Source organism: Cervus elaphus, chromosome 6 (assembly GCF_910594005.1).
Source record: "Cervus elaphus chromosome 6, mCerEla1.1, whole genome shotgun sequence".
NCBI classification, from domain to species: Eukaryota; Metazoa; Chordata; class Mammalia; order Artiodactyla; family Cervidae; genus Cervus; species Cervus elaphus.
In genome coordinates, this window is record NC_057820.1 from 16,461,968 (window position 1) to 16,483,777 (window position 21,810).

The following is a 21,810-nucleotide window of genomic DNA, read 5'->3' on the forward strand; positions in this document are numbered from 1 at the left end:
AGACAAAGCAGAAAAAGAGACTCTAGCTTGCAGGTCTCATCTTTCAGAAAAACAAAATTGCTTGTCAGAATGGAGTGTCTATTTTTGGCTTAGATCACTGCTTATCTTGGGACTTTTCATGAAATTTTGTCTTATTGTACTCAATAAGACTGGCTGTTTTCTGTTACTTTGTTTCATATGTGAGAGATAAATCAATATTAAAGATATTAAGATAGCAAAAACATGTAGCAATATTATATCAATTACTCTTTTGTTTCACCCTCACCTAATATCTACTCTTGACTCATTGTAAGGCAAAAATAACTATTTCTGCTCTTTATTGCGAGGCTTCCCTGGTGGCTCAGGGGGAAAGAATCCACCTGCCAGTGCAGCGGACACGGGTTCGATCTCTGGGTCAGGAAGATCCTCTGGAGAAGAAAATGGCAACACACTCCAGTATTCTTACCTGGGAAGTCCATGGACAGAGGAGCCTGGGGGGCTACAGTGCATGGGGTCACAAAACAGTTGGAAAGACTTAGCGACTAAACAATGAAAGTGAGAGTTAAAGAGACTTGAAACAATACTATAAATAAACTACTTTTATACTAGTTTCTAAACAAAGTATAGCAAAAGCTTAAAAAATTAATTAAAAACTTCCAATACAGCGACACGCAGTTTCCACGGGCTTTTACATTTTCCTAATGTTTATCCAAATTCCACAATGCCTGGAAACATATTAGAAATATGTTTTCTTTTTATGTTGGGAAGAAAGCATGTTGGAAATTAGTTTATTAAAGAAAACAACACATTGATTTGTAGGTTACTTGGTTAAGTATGAAAATATTCAAAGCAAAACAATATCTCTATAGTTTCCCTTGTACACTGTTGTGTTTTTACTCTATAAGACTAAAGAAAAATATAATTTTTAATATAAAAATATAAGTCACAAGTATTGTACTTTAGTTAGCAAATTTCTTTTTCACAGAGTATGAATTAGCGATTCTGAAAGTATTGCATGTGTATTGATGGAATGAGGAAAGTAGTGAATATATTGGAGGAGAAATTAGATCATTATTTTGTCAATGAGCACATCTAACACTTAGATCTGGGTTTCTAAATACCATTTTTCAACAAAAGAAATCTGGGCTCCCTGCATGGCTGCTCCAATGGCTGGATCAGAAAAAAAGTGTAAGATAAACTTGGAGAAATTTGTGGTACCAGATAATAAGAAGGGTTCTAAAACTGCTTATGAATGAAGAAAGGAGACAGGAGTCAGTGTGAAGATTGGCCGAATGACCAAATCCTCGACAATTTGAGCAACAAAATAAATACTAGTTATAATGGGTTATGGGGCTTCCCAGGTGGCACTGGTAGTAAAGAACCCATCTGCCAATGCAGGAGACTTAAGAGATGCAGGTTCAAACCCTGGGTCGGGAAGATCCCCTGGAGGAGGGCACGGCAACCCATTCCAGTATTCTTGCCTGGAGAATCCCATGGGCAGAGGAGCCTGGTGGGTTACTATTCAGATGGTCACAAAGAGTTGGACATGACTGAAGCAATTGAGCACATAATGGATTATAATTCACAGATTGAAACAAATATCCACAAGTCCATGTGGATATAAATAAATAAATGAATAAGGAGCAGGGAAAATGCTTTGTTACGGAAGAATTTTACCTAACAAATGTAGAAGATAAAATTTAAAAATTACCATTTCTGAAACAGATCACCAGCCCAGGTGGGATGCATGAGACAAGTGCTCGGGCCTGGTGCACTGGGAAGACCCAGAGGAATCGGGTGGAGAGGGAGGTGGGAGGGGGGATCGGGATGGGGAATAAGTGTAAATCTATGGCTGATTCATATCAATGTATGACAAAACCCACTGAAATGTTGTGAAGTAATTAGCCTCCAACTAATAAAAAAATTTAAAAAAAATTAAAAAATAAAAAAAAATAAAAATTACCATTTGGAAAATACCACAGTGACAATTGTTTCAATATGAAATCATCATTGAATGCTAAATTTTGTGATTGAAAGTATGATGAAAAACTGTCATTTACATAGTCTCAAGGTACCTCCCCACAAGATGCTTACTAATTACAAAAAGGAAACTAGCAACTTAACAATGGAAAAACCTGGCAGACCTCAGCGGAGAAATCAAACTTAACATCATGAGTAATTAGACATCCTGACATCAGAGCCTCGTTCATTCAATGGCATTTTCCCAAAAACGCATAATCTGAATTTAATCATGAGAAAACATCGGAAAACCAAAACTGAGAGACTCCAAAATAAGGGTTGCTACTCTTCAAAAGTGTCAAGATTGTGTAGGACAAAGAGGACTGAGGAACTGTCTCAGTTTGGGGGAGACCAATATTAATAGACATGACAACTAAATATATGTGTGATTTCTATTGTATCCTGGTCCAGGAAAGGAACACTGGTAGTGCAATATCCTGGCATATATATAGGTTAGGGTTAGCTAATAATATCATGTCAAAGTTAATTTCTTGGTTTTGATATTTTTAAGATATTGATATCTAGAAAAAGGTTTTATAGCCATTCATTGTATTCTGTTTGCAAAATTTTATTTTTCTGAAAATATATCAAAATAAAAAGTTAAAAAAATATATATAAATTTGAAAATGTCCTATGATATCGAACAGTGACCCTCTTCATTAGTAATTCTCAGTAACAATAATCCACATTTGCACCGTTAACTGCTTTCAACTACATCATTTCATTTGACTATCCCCGTTTTATGAAATATTTGAAGTGACTTGGCACAGCTAGTATGCAAGTCAGGAAGCAACAGTTAGAACTGGATATGGAACAACAGAATGGTTCCAAATTGGGAAAGGAATACGTCAAGGCTGTATATTGTCACCCTGCTTATTTAACTTATATACAGAGTAAATCATGAGAAGCGCTGGGTTGGATGAAGCACAAGCTGGAATCAAGATTGCCAGGAGAAATATCAACAACCTCAGATATGCAGATGACACCACCCTTATGGCAGAAAGCGAAGAAGAACTAAAGAGCCTCCTGATGAAAGTGAAAGAGGAGAGTGAAAAGTTGGCTTAAAGCTCAACATTCAGAAAACTAAGATCATGGTATCTGGTCCCATCATATCATGGCAAATAGATGGGGAAACAGTGGAAACAGTAGCTGACTTTATTTTGGGGGCCTTGAAAATCACTGCAGATGGTGATTGCAGCCATGAAATTAAAAGAAATGTATTCCTTGGAAGAAAAGTTATGACCAACCTAAAGAGCATATTAAAAAGCAGAGACATTATTTTGCCAACAAAGGTCCATCTAGTCAAGGCTATGGTTTTTCCAGCAGTCAGGTATGGATGTGAGAGTTGGACTATAAAAAACGCTGAGTGCTTAAGAATTGATGCTTTTGAACTGTGGTGTTGGAGAAGACTCTTAAGAGTCCCTTGGACTTCAAGGAGATCCAAACAGTTCATTCTAAAGGAAATCAGTCCTGAATATCCATTGGAAGGACTGACGCTGAAGCTGAAACTTCAATACTTCGGCCACCTGATGTGAAGAACTGACTCATTTGAAAAGACCCTGATGCTGGGAAAGATTGAAGGCAGGAGGAGAAGGGGACAACAGAGGATGAGACGGTTGGATGGCATCACCAACTCAATGGACATGAGTTTGAGTAAACCGTGGGAGTTGGTGATGGACCGGGAGGCCTGGCGTGCTGCAGTCCATGGGGTCACAAAGAGTTGGACACGATTGAATGACTGAACTGAACTGAACTGAATGAATATCAGAACTGACTCTCAAATCCAGAGTATTCTGAACCAAGAACCAGTGTAATATTTGCTACACCAGCTGCTTACCTGGTTTTACACTTCCATGAAAGCTTTCTGGGGGTGGGAATAGAAGGAAGGAGCTGAAAACAGTAGGCAAATGACAGTGTGTTCAAGCAATTTGGGACAAAGTTGAATACCTAGCATTAGTATTTGGATTCATTCAAAGGGAACAAAAATAATGATCAGTGCAGTGCATCCTGAAAATGTGTAAGTGAAGAAGAAAGGAGGCCAGATAAACACCATGGACAACAGTAATAAGAAGCAGTATGGGAAGAAAATAGGACACGGATATGACAAAGTTCTAGGATAATAAAGAGATAAGCAAAGAAACAAAATAAAGGGAATCGAAGTGAAAGAAAGGGTAAAGAAAGAAAATAAAAGTGGTTAGAGAAAGGATAGAAGCCAAACTTTGAGCTTCAAAGAGGAGTCTGTCACCCTGATTTGGAATGAAAGTGACCGGAGTGTTGATGCAGTGGTTGGCCCACAGCTGTCACCTGCTCAGTACAGTTTCAAATTCGTCAGAATTCAGAACACGAAGCAACAGAAACTGCTGCTAAGAGAACTGAAGGTTAAAGGAAGTGAAGTGAAAGTCGCTCAGTCGTGTATGACTCTTTGTGATGGACTATACAGTCCATGGAATTCTCCAGGCCAGGACACTGGAGTGGGTAGCCTTTCCCTCCTCCAGAGGATTTTCCCAACCCAGGGATCGAACTCAGGTCTCCTGCATTGCAGGAAGATTCTTTACCAGCTGAGCCACCAGGAAGCCCGAGTCTAAGGGAACTTAAGGTTAATTCCTCTGAAGTGGCGTTAGAGACAGCCAGAGTCAGAGAAGCAGTCATCACAGAACAAAATCCAGGTGTGCTGGCCAACGGTGTACCCCAGCCAGTGCCCTCCTTGAATCAACAAGCAGGGGTAGATTCATGGCAAAAGTCTAGATGAAAAACAGTGGCTCCAAGACCCCAGAAAGTACGTAATCCACTCTGAACCCTTCTCTGGAACTTTGCCCAGCATCAGTGTTCTCTTCAGTCTGGTTTTCACAGTCATGTGGGTGTGAACAGACCCCAGGAGGTCTGGTGATTTCTAGGTAACACTTGAGCTGAAAACGGACCCTACCTGACTTAACACACATCAGTGACAAAGTCACAGAACAGTAAGTGGTAATTAGTAGCAGAAGAACAAATTTCCATTACCTACTTTTGTAGTTAGAATTTCTGAGTTTGATATTTCAAGTCAAACACAAAAATTAGCAGGAGAAATGAAAGGGAACAAAACTATTGTTTTCTTAAGGGATCACTTGAAATGGAAGAAATGTACCATACTAGCTATAATGAACTTAAAAATAAACAACTACAATCCAAAAACAATCATCAATAATGAAAAAAGTCATCAATTTTAAATTAGCCTAAGAAAGCATTATTTTGTGTGATAAATTACAAGACATTTAATATCATGCCTGATTTAATCATAACTTTGAAGACAATAAAGAGAATAATAGGATAATTGATCAGCTCAGAATACTAAGTTTTATACTAACTCTTTAAATACCACTCATTTATATACCATTTATTATTACCAGGTGAAAAACAGTCAGTTATGCTTGAATATCAGAAATGCATTAAACTAAACAAACTTATTAATAAAAAAATATACTGGAGTCTGCAGATAGACACACTTGTGTTGGATAAAAAATACAAAGATTAAAAACTTTGAGACTTAAAATTATATGAGATAGTCTCTATGGGGAAAAATTCATTACTCAGTTTTACAATAATGAAGGTTTTATGGTATTGTGCCTGTTTAAAAAAAAAATTCCAACAAACTATCAAATACTAGTTAGTGGCGACTTGTTACCACAAGAAAAGTGTTACCCTCATAACACTCCAGAGGTAAATGCATTTATCTAACAGGAGTTGAGCTGCCAAACAGACATTCTATGGCTAAACTGTCTGCTACAATTCTAAGCAGTCAAAAATTAAAGGTGCTTCCCTCCCTCTGACTAAAATCAATTACAGCGCCAAATTCAGCGTCTCAGAAAGCAAGCAGGTAGACTGGTTCCTGTGTGAACTTATTCTAGAGAGAATTCTCTGGAAACTTCACAATAGAATAACAGGAAATTGCAAGGTAGAGGAACCACCAACTCAAGAAAAAAGCAGTTAATACCTTTGTTTCAAATCAAAGCTCAGATTTGAGATAGAAATTTAACCCTGGTCCTTTGCAAATAAGTTAACCAGAGGGCTTTGCTGTCTGCCCCCAAGTCTGTAAATACAGTCCTAGTCACCTGCTACAATTTATGACTCCCCAAGGTATCAGGAATCAATTTCAAATCTCTTTTAAGCAGTCCCAGGATCTGTTCCCTGACAGTATTGACAAACAGCAACACTGGCTGTAACTCAACGCATCCTACGCTCCTAGGAGATACCACTAGCAAGTCCAGCGCTTTCCACTTAACATCACACATGTATTTACGAATTCCCTCCTCCCTCCCTACCTCTCTCTCTCTCTTCCCCTCCGGACAACTCCCCTCCATCCCCACTTGCTCCGGGCTCATGCTAATATGACCTTTACACATCAATTACTCTCCCTGAATTATTTTAGCCTTTCACGTTAATAATACAGCTTATAAACGATATCATACACAAGTTGCTTGGCATTTCTATAAAGCAGTTCAATATAATTTTATTGTCTTAATGGCCCTTTCTAAGACATTAAGAATATCTTTATTACACCAAACAGACAGACAATAGCAATAACATCAGCCCACTATTATTATCATCAGGCATTTGGTCAGAGTGTGATTTGCTAAACAAATAAGGACTAACCCTCATAAGCCACTGGGATCCTATTCTTGCTTGAAAATATTATTAGAAGCAGAGTCCCAATGTGACACCATTGAGCTGCTTGCAAACATCTGAAGGAAGTCTAAGCATTCAGTATTGTCTCTTTTGTGCTACAGAAATAACCCTGGTTCTCTGAAATAACATCCCACACTTTTCAAAGCTGCCTGAAAAGGTGCCCAGAGCTGCAGGCTCTGCGTCCCACAGCTCAGTAGCACAAAGGTCTCACCTTGCTCCCCGACGAGGAGTCCGGCTCAACCAGCTGAGCCATGCGCCCCACACCCAACTTGCACTATTGGTCCTCCCGTGTCTCAGACAGGACTCCCACAAAGTCTTCAAGCCCCGGTCCCAGGCTCATCTCAGGGAAGCTAAGGCTACTCCCTGGAATGCTCCACAAATTAAACAGCAGTGGACGGGACTGCAAACAGAGAGATAATAAAAGTACTGCCCAGAAAAAGACTCTCTGATTCTCAGTGGTACACAGCAGTTACTAGGAGCCAAAGCCTCTTTTTCTCCCTTCTCCATTCTGGCACTCTCCTTCAATGATTATTTGACTGGTCGAGGCAGTGCTTAAGGAACACCTGCTGTTTTCTTCTTTTTAATTTTTGTTTTTGTTTTCTGCATGAAATCTCTTAGCTGTTGATATACCATCAGGCTTATTTATATGCCTGCTTTCCAAGAATATGGAAAACATAAGAGAACCATTGTACAATTATAGTGTGGTTTGAAGACTAAACTGAATGAAAATCTACAGTGTATTGAGAACATTCATGTCAATGGATTCAAACTCTTATTATTGGGCTTCCCTGGTGGCTCAGATGGTAAAGAATCTGCCTGCAATGTGGGAGACTTGGGTTCGATCCTTGGGTCGGGAAGATCCCCTGGAGAAGGGAATGACAGCCCACTCCAGTATTCTTGCCTGGAGAATTCCATGGATAGAGGAGCCTGGGGGGCAACAGTCCATGGGATCACAAAGAGTCAGACACAACTGAGCAACTAACACTTAGATTTAAGTATTATTACAAGGAATTAGGTTAAACATGTAACCCAAAACAGCAAGTATCACACCTTGATTTTAATATGCTATATTTTTCATCTGCCTTTAGGGTTACTCTGGGCTCAGTAAAAATGCTTTTTAAAACATTACAGATTCACTTGCTCCTTTCTCAATCATAAGTCCTCACCTTGGGCTTCCCTCATGGCTCAGCTGGTAAAGAATCTGCCTGTAATGTGGAAGACCTGAGTTCGATCCCTGGGTTGGGAAGGTACCTTGGAGAAGGAAAAAGGCTACCCAACCCCATGGACTGTGCAGTCCATGGGATCTCAGAGTCAAACACGACTGAGCAGCTTTCACAAGTCCTCATCTAATTGACATAACACAGAAAATCATAAGTGACAGTTTTGCCAAATGGTACTTAACAAGGACCTTTGCAGTTGAAGAGCAGAGGAAGTAATTCATTATATGCAGTGATGCCACAGGCTAGCGTTTGGGTTTGATTATCTCCAGGAACTCAGAGGTGAGAAGAGCCTCTGAGAAATAGGGTAGTGGGACAGAAACATAAATCACTAAAAATCAAGAGCCTGGTCTATCTCTTCCTGCCTCGGTATTCTGGAACAAAACACCTAGATCAGGGGTCCCCAACCTCCAGGCTTCAGACCAGGACCTCCTGTCCAATCAGCAGCAGCATTACATTCCAGAGTTTCCTGGTTTACAGTCTACGGGAACTTGAATAGAATTTGTAACCGACTGTTGTGTGAAAATTGTATAAACCTTAATTATGTTGAATTGGTTTACCATGCTTTTCAGGTCTGCTATATCCTTCTACTTCTCTGCATACCCATTCTATTAACTTTTGAGAGTTTGCTATTGAAACTCCAACTAAAAATCTTAATTTGTCTATGTTTAAAAACATTGTAATACATAGTGGCACTATATGTAAACTTGTTCTGCATTTTCCAAGTCTCCTGTAAATATTTTCATATTTTCATAATTTAAAAAAATAAAAATTCAAAATAAAAGAAAGAGAGTGTACACAATAAATGTAATGTGCTTGAATCATCTCAAAACCACTCCCCCCCTCCCACACACACACACACTTCTGGTCCATGGCAAAACTGTCTTCCAAAAAATCAGTCCCTGGTGCCAAAAACGTTGGGGACCACTGACCTAGATCACTTTGAACTCATTTTCCATTTTAAAAGACTGAGATAAGGTGGTTATAACTATTTTTCTAAATGTGCTTTTATTCTGATGTCCAATGAATTCATTCTAAGGAGAATGCAGCATGTAATTTATAATTTATTAACTGCAGAAGCCCAGCAAAGATAGTTAACATGAACCACTCCCCTATATATATATATATATATATATATATATATATATATATATATATATATATATATATGTACATACATATTTTAAATTCTGTAGTTTCAACACTCTCCTGAAATCTAAAATTTTACCAAATTTACAGGAAAATAAAAATTACATATTTCAACTTCACCTCTGTTTGCCTCTTCTTCTGCCCAAGTTATTAAGGCCCAAATTCACCAGATAAAGCAGAAGCAGGAGTTCCTTGCCAGTCCTGGAAAATATTGTTGACTTTTATTCACTAGGCAACAATTTTATCCATAAATGTGTATGTGCTTAGATGTGTCTGACTCTGTGACTCCAGTGACTGTAGCCCACCAAGCTCCTCTGTCCATGGAATTTTCCAGGCAAGAATATTGGAGTGCATTGCCATTTCCTTCTCCAGGGGACCTAACAGACCCAGGGATCAAACCTGCATTTCCTGAATCTCCTGCATTGACGGACGGATTCTTTACCACTGAGCCACACATTAACAAAGCAAGGAGTCCACAAACACGAAAAGGAAGATGGAAGAGAGAAAAACAAAAAAAGAAAATGATCCTGTGACTTAAATGATTCCAAAGCAAAGTTCGCGTCAACTTGGAAAATGTTACCAGAATCCTTGAGGCGGCCCTGGGGGAGTCACTTTGCTGAGTGGGCTCTATCCTTAACCTGACCCAGAATCTACGAGGCCAACAGAAGGGCAGAGGAGTCCAGAGGAGGAACAGGAAGAGTTCATGTCACTCACCATCATGTGCAGAAAGTTAAGCAAGTAGTATTTCTTATCACAGAGAATCAAATCTACATATTGATCCTGGCACTACATATTGATCGTTCATCCTGGCACTATTAGAACCCAAGAGATGTCCAGTTGCATTGAATGGAAACTTCTGTAAGTGATTTGCAAACTTCACACTCAAAGAAACTATTCCTAGTATGTCTTCAAGTTATATTTGCACCCTGTACTAACAGAGCTGAGATGTTGCTGTTTTTCCTATTGCATTCTCAATATATAGAGCAGCGAACTGGAGGCTGTTCTCCCCCATGCATCATAAACTCTATTGTTAGTTGTCATCTAACAATAGCCAGTGTTTGCATTTGTGTTACAACAGAAAGTATAAGATGATTTCATTACAATTTCCCAGTTGACTCTATAAAATATGCTCAATCTTTTCACTTTATTTGCTGGGGTTTTGCAATGGATGTTTTTGACATTTCAGGAAAGAAAATTCTTTGCAGTGAGGGACTGTCACACTGTAAGACATATGGCATTCTTGCCTCCTGGGCAACGACTGCCAGTAGCTTCACCCAGTCATTGTTATGACCAAACATACTCTCATACAGTCTCAAAAGCCTCCTAGTGAGCAGTGCCACCCATGGTAAAAAACTAGCCCACTGGCACAAGGGAAGGTCAGGCTAAACTTTATCATGTGATCTAGAGACTTCCAGATCCTCACTCCTCCATAAAGGCAATACCCGATTTTCAGAGCCCTGGAAATGACACACATCAGTTCAGTTCAGTTCAGTCGCTCAGTCGTGTCTGACTCTTTGCAACCCCATGAATCGCAGCACGTCAGGCCTCCCTGTCCATCACCAACTCCCGGAGTTTACTCAAACTCATGTCCATTGAGTTGGCGATGCCATCCAACCATCTCATCCTCTGTTGTCCCCTTCTCCTCCTGCCCCCAATCCCTCCCAGCATCAGGGTCTTTTCCAATGAGTCAACTCTTCGCATTAGGTGGCCAAAGTATTGGAGTTTAATTGTTTCAAAGAAGCACACTACCATTTACCACAGAGGCTTTTTCAAAGCTGGAACAATCTTAGAAAGCATTTACTCTAACATCTTTATTTTACAGGTAAGGAGACTAAAGTCCAGAAAAAGGAAATGATTTGCTTGAGTTGACAGATGCTAATTAATACCAGAAGTAGGACCAGAGACACCTCATCCGAGCCCCTTCCCATTCAATCTTCCCCAATCATAGATTACAAAGCAAAGAAGGATCTTTTGAAACATCTCTCAAGCCATTGTTTTTATTTTATTTGTAATTGGAGGATGGTTTCTGCCACACATCAACATGAATCAGCCATAGGTATTGTTTCAATATAAAATCTTACCTGCGGTGAGCCAGAAGGTAGACTTTCTTACCCCTGAAACTCATTCTTTTGGACAATTCCGTCCTGCAAATATTTTCACACACTACTAAAAACAAAAGCATGGACACCAAGGGTGGAAGAGGTGGGTGAATTGGGAGCCTGGGATTGACACATATACACTATTGATTCTATGTATAAAACACATAACTAATGAGAACCTACTATATGGCACAGGGAACTCTGCTCAGCGCTCTGTGGGGACCTAAATGGGAAGGAAATCCAAAAAAGCATGGATATATGTACACATATGGCTGATTCACTTTGCTGTACAGTAGAATATAACACAATATTGTTATATTCTCCAATAAAAATGTAAGATAAAATAAAAATAGAAAAGTTAATATATATTTATTAAAAAGCAGTTTAAAGAAATCCAAGGCAATGCTCTTTCAAAGAAACGGAAAAGAAAATCCTCAAACTTTTTCCAGTGAATCTGAATGCTGTATTTTCAAACATAATTCTTCTAAGTCTTAAAGTAAATACAACCTCCAACCGAAGGGCTTCCCTGGCAGCTCAAGCTATAAAGAATCTGCCTGCCAGTGCAGGGGACTGGGGTTCAATCCCTGGGCCAGGAAGATCCCCAGAGAGGGTATGGCTACCCACTCCAGTATTCTTGCCTAGGAAATTCCATGGACACAGGAGCCTGGTAGGTTACAGTTCATGGGGTCACAAAGAGTCAGACACGACTGACCAACTAACACTCACTTTCACCTTCCAACCAAAAATCAAATAGAACAATAAAACACAAAAAATGAACAGAAACTAGTCAATTCAATATTATCTTCTCTCTCTTTAAAGTAATGACATACAGTCAATAAATATCTTAAACACATTCATTGTCTTCATTAATAGGAAAAAACATACCAGTATAAAAATTTATATGACTTCCGTTTTTACCAAAACAGATTTTTTGTTGTTGTTGTTTATCATCAGTATTAGCACTGCATTAACTAGATTGCCAATCTCTTGTCTGCATGTACTTTTCAAAATAAATATCTCAGTAAAATACTGAATGCAGTTTTTTTTTTATGAGTTCTTAATTTAATTCCCAGTTTCACAGCTGTTCGGGCATCTGGACTATTATCATTAAAATGTTTCAAATTGAATACAACTTAGATATTCAGGGCTCTGGGCTACTCCCAAAGAATATTAAGCTTTTATCTTGTAGTTCTAGAAGAAAGTACAGATCTAACTATTCAATGTCCTTCTATATACAAAAGAATTGACTTCTGTGGGACTCAGCTACCTGAACTATGAAAGGGCAGCATAGAAAAAAATAGGAGAAAAGACTACACAAAACTCAAGTCACAAGACACAGAAAAGCATTTTGTAGAGAATTAACAGCTTTAGTCAATATAAAACAATATGTTCTTCTAACTGCTCTTAAATAATTTAGATGTATCCTTACCTAATTTTATCATGATTTCCCAGTTTTGAATAGGTAATAGTCTTTAATCATCTGAGGTTCTTGTTAAAACTCATATGGCTGGGTTCAGGTAGGTCTCAGTAATTTGCATTTCTAACAAGATCCCAGGTGAAAATCATGCTTTTGGTCTTGAGACCACACTCTGAACTGCTACTTTAAAGGATTTTTAAAATACTTTATCTTGACAGTTATCAATAATAATAAGTACATTTTTCATTTTTACCCAGTGTGTGAGGTACATACACACACATTTAAAAAACTGAAAATTAAAACATGCGAATTCTTACTTTTACTATATATAATGAACCCTGATTTTTCTATTCCATTCCATCCTGTTCTATCCCTTTTCAGTTGAAAAGAAACACTGGTCATGAACCACTGATTTGATTCTATGACCACTGATACATCAAGACCTATATTTTGAAAAATACTGCTCTAGAATCCCATGTTCCTCATGAAATTTAATAATATTATAATAAATGTTGACATGTATTGACATTTACCAGATGCTAGATACCCGTCCAGTATCTTACAGGCAATGCTCATCCTCACTTCATAAGTTAAAAGCCTATAATAACACTATGGAGTAGATATTATTAAATGCCCATTTCACAGATAGGGAACCTGTGGTTCAAGGAGGTTAACACAACTTGCCCAAAGTTACAGGTCTTTGTGTATATCCAAGGCAGGTTGGAAAACAGGTCTAATTCCAGAACACAGTGATAAACTGTGGTATCATATCTCACAGTAAGATACGTTAGTTTTAATCCCACATCTACCACTTAGTGGCTGTGTGACTTTGGTAAGTTACAAAGACTTTCCAAGTTTCAGTTTTGGTTTGGTTTTTTATGTTTTATTTCTTTCTTTTTATGAGGACCATTTTTAAAGCCTCTATTCAATTTGTTACAATACTGTTTTCTGTTTTGATTTTTTGATCATGAGATATATGGGATCTCCCTGGAGGAAGCACAAGCTGGAATCAAGACTTGCAGGAGATATAACAATAACCTCAGATATGCAGACGACACCACCCTTATGGCAGAAAGTAAAGAAGAACTAAAGAGCCTCTTGATCAAAGTGAAAGAGGAGAGTGAAAAAGTTAGCTTAAGGCTCAACATTCAGAAAAGTAAGATCATGGTGTCCGGTCCCATCACTTGATGGCAAATAGATGGGGAAACAGTGGAAACAGTGGCTGACTTTATTTTTCTGGGCTCCAAAATCACTGCAGATGGTGATTGCAGCCATGAAATTAAAAGACGCTTACTCCTTGGAAAGAAAGTTATGACCAACCTAGACAGCATATTAAAAAGCAGAGATATCACTTTGCCAACAAAGGTCCATCTAGTCAAGGCTATGGTTTTTCCAGTGGTCATGTATGGATGTGAGAGTTGGACTATAAAGAAAGCTGAGCGCTGAAGAATTGATGCTTTTGAACTGTGGTGTTGGAGAAGGCTCTTGAGAGTCCCTTGGACTGCAAGGAGATCCAACCAGTCCATCCTAAAGGAGATCAGTCCTGGGTGTTCATTGGAAGGACTGATGTTGAAGCTGAAACTTCAATACTTCGGCCACCTGATGTGGGGAGCTGACTCGTTTGAAAAGACCCTGATGCTGGGAAAGATTGAAGGCAAGAGGAGAAGGGGACGACCGAGGATGAGATGGTTGGATGGCATCACCAACTCGATGGACATGGGTTTGGGTGTACTCCGGGAGTTGGTGATGGACAGGGAGGCCTAGCATGCTGTGCTTCACGGGGTCGCAAAGCAACTGAACTGAACTGAACTGAACAATAATAGCTTGAGTAAGTTTTACCTCTTTGAACCTAAACATACTCACAGAGTGGGAATAACATATCTGAATTAGATATAACATAGTTTACTTCTAGAATTGCTAATTATTTCTATTTCTAGAATTAGAAGTAGTATATTTAAAAAATAAATAAAACTCCCATGGAGTGCTTGGTACATAGGAGGTACTTAATTAGTTAGCATGATTATTATTACGAGTCTGTGTGACTTAAAGAGGCAGAAAAACTCAGGACAAAATGAGAGTTATTTGTCCTCCACGGGAAATTTGAAAAATTACTCTCTTTAACTGAAAACTCAATTTGATGGGCAGAATACAGCCCTAATTACAGATTTTAATTATGATTTTTACTTCAATCTATTGATAGATCTTACTTGTAAGAAAAAGAAATATGCTTCTCAGAGATATTCCTGAGGGCACTCTTCTATACAATTACAATATGCACATCGAAAAGAACTCACATGCTTGCTCTAAAGTATTTGCTTTCAAAATTCCTCACACATGATTTTCTTTCTAAGGTTTTCAAGAAATGTAGTATTTTGGGCAAGGCCATTTTATCTATCAGGGAGTATAAAAACAGTACTTACAATGATTCAAGAAACCAAAAAAATAATCTGGAAAAATTATTGGCTCTGAAATACTAAACTGAAGCTACAAAATAAAATTTTATACATATTTAACTACATGTCTACCAAAAAAGTGATGCTTCCCAGGTTGCACAGTGGTCAAGAATTCATCTGCCAATGCAGGGGACACAGGAGATGCAGGATTTATCCCTGGGTCAGGAAGATCCCCTGGAGAAGGAAATGGCAACCCACTCCAGTATTCTTGCCTGGAAAATCCCGTGGACAGAGGGGAATGAGGGGCTACAGTCCATGGGGTCTCAAAAGAGTCAGACACAACTTAGCCGACTAAACAACAACATACTAAAAAAAGCTTAAAATGGAGGTAATTTGGCCTATTTCCATAATGCATTTAAGCTAACTTTTAACTGTTAAAAGGTATGGATATTTTAAGATCATTAAAGTAGGCTAAAAGGATGCAAACCACATTATTAGAAAACCTCAACTAAGGTATAACTGTGCATCAAATTTAATGCTGAGTTCTTGGATGACAAACTAAAATGAGAAACATGGTGATTTTTAGCCTCTGTTCTTCTAAGAAAGGAAACAACACCAGCTAATCAGAAGAGACACATTTTCTAAAGCTGTAAAAGCAAAGATGGACTTGTAGAGATCTTTACATAAGGGATATTGAAATACATAACAAAAAGCACCAAGATGTTTTCCATGGAGCCCATCTCTTTTCAACTGACTCCCTGTAGAAAGTAAAAAGTATTTATTAAAGCATAGTGAATGAAGACAACATAATAAAAAGGAGTTGTAACATGATTGGGAAGGGTAAATTTTCAATTTGATAAAAATAGAGAGCATGGAAGATTTAGAAAGTTGAGTAGACTATTACTTCTAAATATCAATGGTTGATTGTCCAGTCTCCTCAGAGATACTATATAAAGAGCAACTTGAACTATATATGGTCCCTGGACAGTGCCTGAAACACAAGTATTATGCATTCTTTATTGAAAAATTATCCACGTGTTAAACAGCAAGTATGCAAGTGACAAAAGTATCACAGTTCTGAAAATAAAATAAACCCATTTGTATTTTGGCTCAAAGCACATATACTCCCCCCGCTTCTACATGTTAGGCAGCATAAATAATTGTAGACAAATTTTTTTCAGGAAGGAACTTTGAGCATAAATGATCAAAGGAGATGGAAATAAAACCAATATAATTTTAAAAATCAGCAAAAGGAAGGAAGGTGCCTTTCTGAATTTCCTCCTCTCCATCCACCTTCACATTCTACTTTAATTAAATTTGATTCCCTCAAGCACTAGCACTCAAGATAATTATTAAATAGCCCAAATTAGTACTTCTATTTTGTTTTATTAATTAAGATTATTACCCAGTCCACAGGCAACAGGATCTCCAATTCAACTCCATTATTAGTCCTCACAGCTAAATCCAGGACCTCCCACTGGGATACAGCAGATTAGAGATTTTACAGTATAATATAAAAAATAATTGTGGGAGATGTTTATTTATTCTAACGGTTTCTACTCTCTTTAAACTCAAGAGTATTTTGTAGTTTCAAAGAGGGGAAAAAAAAATGGTTCCACTCTAGATTTTGTTTTGTTTTGCTTTTACTTTAGAATAGTAAAAGCACAATATTTCATCTATTATAGAAATAAAATAGGCTTGTGTGGGCCAGTCTGGAAAGTGAACTATATTTGGTAGCATCATTACCTTTAGAAAATGAACTCTGAGTCCACATAGACATTTTTTCAAATGAACTTTGGGGAAATAACTACCTGCATAAATTGGAGTCCACCACTGCTTTCTTCATTCATGACTTCCTTGCTCATTTACTAAGGAAACATTAATAGATGTCTACTCTGCTTCATACTCTGTTCTAGGAGCTAGATACAGGTATTCTCATCACCAACAATACACCCATTAAGGAACTCACTGTAGCTGGTTGGGGGGGTGGGGTACATAAAAATTATTAAAATAATCATTCACGGTATGTTTAAGACATTACGGAAGCAGATGAGATGAAATGATTAACTCCTCCTGCACGGACTTGGGCAAGTCTTCCAAGGGAAGATCCACTTGAAGTGGACCACTGATAATCAAGAGGGGTTTTCCAGGCAGAGGACATTTCAGGAGAATGAAATCCAGAAGCAAGAAATAAGAAGTATTAAGAGTGAGGGCCCCTGGTGTAGGAAGACACAGCAAAAAATGAGGGGCTTTGAAGAGCTTTTAGCTCCTGTACTAAGGCACTTAGAGCTGCGATTATAGGTCTCTGGGGTCTATCAAAGGTTTTAGAACAAGGGGCTTACACAATTAGATCTGCACTTTATAAACATTAATTGTGGCAATGCCACCGTAGAATGGAGATACATGGCAGAAAGAAGGAAACAGCATTGCATAAGCTCAATTCGTGGGAAAAGAACCCTTCAACATGGGCCATAAAAGAAACCTCAGGAGAACAACCACAGGTAATAAAGATAGTCCTACAGCAGGGCAACATGAGGAACAAGGACCAGAAGCATGGCCAGGACTTTGCAGCAGCGCTATGCACTTTCAGCCCTGAGAAACCAATCAGGACACTAACAGAACCAGAAAGAAAACACTTCAGTGGGCCAGTAGGTCACAGCCAAACTATGCAGGGCACTGTTGGTAAACAACAAACGAGGCTTTGACCAAGACAGCAAAATAAACAGACTCAAGCTACTCATTACCACCTGCTGCACATTCCTAGCCCTTCCTGCCCCACCCCGCCCCCACTTCCCTTAACCCTCTCCCTTCACCCTGGAGAGTCCAAGATCACACAGTCAATAAAACCTCGACAATGAGAACCCTCTGAGTTTTGACCACTACTCTCCCGAGCACAACCTGAAAGGATTTCACTGGGAATTACAGTCCAGAACACTTTCCACTTTTACACTGAAGTTTCCACTCTTGTCTGAAAGGGTGCATCGCTTTGTTCCGCGCTGACTTCGTTTTTTCATGAGAACACAGTTCTCCCCCCGCTTATTATCAAATCTGTATTTTCATTCAAATTCACTGTATATACAGCCGACAAGAACATAACTGAGAAACCATTCTCCTCTCAAACCCAAGCCCCTGTGATTAAGTAATAAAACCAAATAACACAGTTGAAAGCCAAGGACAAGACTGAGTTTCAGCAGGCTTTCCCATGTAGAAAGGACCACAGATTCTCCTTCTTTTTATCACTCTAGCTATGTATTCCTTACACAAACCTCAAACTAAAGTCCAGATCTGAACAAGTTTTCCCCTTACTCCCACTTAAAGGTCTTCCACCAAGAAGACACCCTCTCTGAAGGGTAAGAGGATTTTATTTATCTTAAGGTTTTGTCAATATCTCCGTCCTCCAAGATGTCTAAGGGGAATACTCTGACAACTCAGTAATGGCTCTAAAGAGAACAGATTTCTCCACTTACTACCTGAAGGTCAGGCACCCAGGGAAGACAAAAAGGGGAATTGTATTATCGGACTTTCTCAGAGGTTGAAATATCCCCAGAGAAGAGGAAGTATTAAGAAATTTAAAAGGGAGAGTGAGGTCTTTATAAGTCTAATATGAGCTTTATATTTGTTTTCTGTCTTTTTCTAATATATTAACTGTGTGTGTTTTACATTTTATGATGCCCAGCCTAATACCAACACCCATTCTTGCCCTTAATGGTTGGTTTGGAGGTCTAATTAGAAGCAGGAGACAGACTGTTTGTATTTAATCTGTCTGTCCATCTTCTTCTCAGTAATTGAGTAAAGCTCTTAACTCTACTTGTAAATATTCCTGGGTTTCAATTAATTAGTCTGACATAATAGACACAGCAACACATACTATTTTACTTATGGATAGCAGACACTTTGCAAATTTTATATTCCAAATACGCATGATTTATTTACTTCCTCATTTTAGAAAGAGATGAGATAATAACGTCCTGCTAGGTTTACCAAAAAAGAGTAAGCTACGAAGGAAACAGAAATATCTTGGAAATGATATTTTAAATGAATTAATATATGCATGGAGTACAAGGCAGTCTGGGCTCCCTATTACTAGCTGGTATTGAAAACCTAACATCTCTAAGGAATTCAGAGTAATATTATCTACCGTTCTATTTGAGGACTTGTACAAGAAACGCAGTCTGAAGTATTTTTTTAAATGAGAACATATTACATATCTCTAGCCCCAAAAGAGGTCGAAAAGTTTCCTTTTAAAAAATCTAAACAGATTCTTTTGAGTGGCTGAAAACTCACCCAAGATTCCCAAAGGCTTTGTTTACAATGAGAGTATTTACTATTAAAACATACCTCTGAATGCCTGTTATCTAGAAAACTCTCGTGATATAAGACACTAATGGAGAGGAGCAGCGGAGAAGGGGGCGGATAGATAGTGAGGGAAGTAAACTGCGGAGTCTTTATTCCTTCCTTCTATTTTTAAGCCTAGATACGCGTACTATCAGCTTGCGCTGTTTTCATCCTTTTAAAAATAATAAGAAAGGACCATTGTTCCCCATCATCTACACGCACGCGTACGCGCGCGCGCACACACACACACACACACGCACGCACACACACGCACACACTGCACCAGCCGGGATTCCTGCGGTCCCTCCTCGCCCCCTGCAGCCCCCACCCGGGTCGCCCGCAGCTGTGCCCGCAGCCCCCCCGCCCCGGGCGCAGGCGAGGCCAAGTCCCAGCCCCCCGAAGTCACCCCGGAGCACATCACCTCCCCCCTACGCCCCAAACCCGGTCACCTACCCTGCTCAGAGCGCACGACAGAAGGGGGACGGCGACTGCTCCGAAGAAAAAGACCCCCCAGGACAAGCCGGAAAAAAAAAATTAAAACGGGGAGGGCAGTCTCCTTACTTCCCACAACAAGGGGAAGTATTGCGCCCCGTGCACTGGGTAGCTCCGCAGGCGCGGTTTCGGAGGAAATGCGCGGCGGCAGAAAGAGCTGCGGCTGGGGTAGAAAGTTGGGGGTGCTTCCCCCCAGCCGCCCGCGCCTCGATCCGCTCCGGTCCCCGCCGCAGTCTTGACAGCTCCCCCGGCCTTCGAGACCCTCCAAAAGCCCGGCAGCCGGTTTCCACCCGGAGCTGGGCTGAGTTGCCACATGCACTTGAGAGATCCTAGCAGTTGCGCACAGAAGAGTCCCAGAAGTTAGAAAGAGTGATTGTGTGTCAATGTGTAAATATACAGTACAACTGAGCGGGGCCAACCCTCAGACGCAGCCCGCGGTTTCAGATTTCATTCGGCAACTGGCAGCTTCACGACGGGGGAGGCAGGAGGAGCCCGGTACTCGCCCAGCACCTCTCTGCTGGGTTATCTTAGAGCCGGGGGGACACGGGGGGTCCCCGGACCCGCGACGGCCAAACAGAGCCCTGCCTCCGTACCCCGAGGCTGGCTTGACCCGTTTATTTCATTCATGTCACAGACGCACGTTGGTGTGAATCTGGGGCTGTGGGTGCAGAGAAGGGATGCCGAATACATATCCCTTTGCTCGTTAGAAGCTCAGCATGTCTTTGGCCAAACCCCACAAGGTTTTACTTGCTTCTGTCAGCTCTCTATATAAAATCTTATTTCTCCAATCAGAATTACCTGGGTCATTAAACCTGTATTCCTAGGAATGTTTATTTAGATGAATACTCTCTAGTTAGATCTTTAGAGAAATTCAAAGCATAATTACTTCCTTATCATGGTTTAAGAGCTCTCAAAATTACACAGTATAAAAGAAAGAGGATGGAGTAGTAAAACATTTTGCTGATGCAGTCCCCTCTCCTCCCACCACCAAAAAAAAAAAAAACAAAACAATTTCAGATCTAGATATTATGGTACTGATTACCTGGAATGCCAACTCAACTATTCAAAAAAAAAAAAAAACTTTATAAAGATGTCTGCTTTAGAGTATTTAAAAACCATCACTATGGGTCTCCAGTGATATGGAAGAGCACACATTTAAATTTAGAAACACCAAAAATAAAAGTCTGTGTGGACACATGTGTTGTTTTTTTTTTTTCTTTTACCCTTCTTTTTCTGGTTTCTTGTAGTCTTTCTTTCTGGTGATCTGTCTCATCCTGGCTTGATGTCCCACTAGAAAATTGATTTTCTGGTGGAAGAATTCTCAACCATCTAATTAAGCTCTGCAGGGAAAAAATTCTTTGTATATTTCTTTTTTAAAATGTGTGTGGAATTCCTAACCAGAAGCAGTGTAACTTATTTTCTAATTGGGAGGAATAAATGACCTTCACATGGCTTAACATATTCTACCTGCAGCCTGGCAGGTACATGCCAATGGGCAGTTTTAGATAAAAGCTGGAAAATAATGACATTAACCAAAATGAAATCTGCACACACTTAAGGGTCCCAAGAGCCTCAGGAAGATGCGTCAATGATTCAAGATTCTGACATTTAGAAAAGACAAGGAAGCTATCATGTTGGTAACCTAATTCAGGATATAACAACTATTACCACAAGCAACTTAGAATCAAGACAATACAAAATTGAACTCAATATGATTACTGGGTAGTCACTAATCCAAAAGGTTAAGACATGCCTCTGTGATACACCCATGTATCTAAGATCTTTGCTTTCACATCTCCTGACCTCTGTCTCCACCCCTTCCAGTTCAGTCACTCAGTTATGTCCGACGCTTTGCAAACCCATGGACTGCAGCACACCAGGCTTTCCTGTCCATTACCAACTCCCATAGCTTGCTCGAACTCACGTCCATTGAGTCAGTGATGCTAGCCAACCATCTCATTCTCCATTGTCCCCTTTTCCTCCTGCCTTCAATTGTTCCCAGCATCAGGGTCTTTTCCAATGAGTCAGTTCTTTGCACCAGATGGCCA

General features: G+C 39.5%; 1 protein-coding gene across 1 annotated transcript in view; it reads right to left on the reverse strand.

Annotated features, from left to right (window-relative positions):
• ARHGAP24 (Rho GTPase activating protein 24) overlaps positions 1-20,124 on the reverse strand; it is a 542,216-nt gene extending 522,092 nt beyond the window's left edge. Inside the window, exon 1 of the mRNA XM_043906273.1 lies at positions 19,724-20,124. The gene's annotated coding sequence lies outside the window, so the exon portion shown is untranslated. The remainder of the gene's footprint in view (positions 1-19,723) is intronic.
• Positions 20,125-21,810: the final 1,686 nt, after the last annotated feature.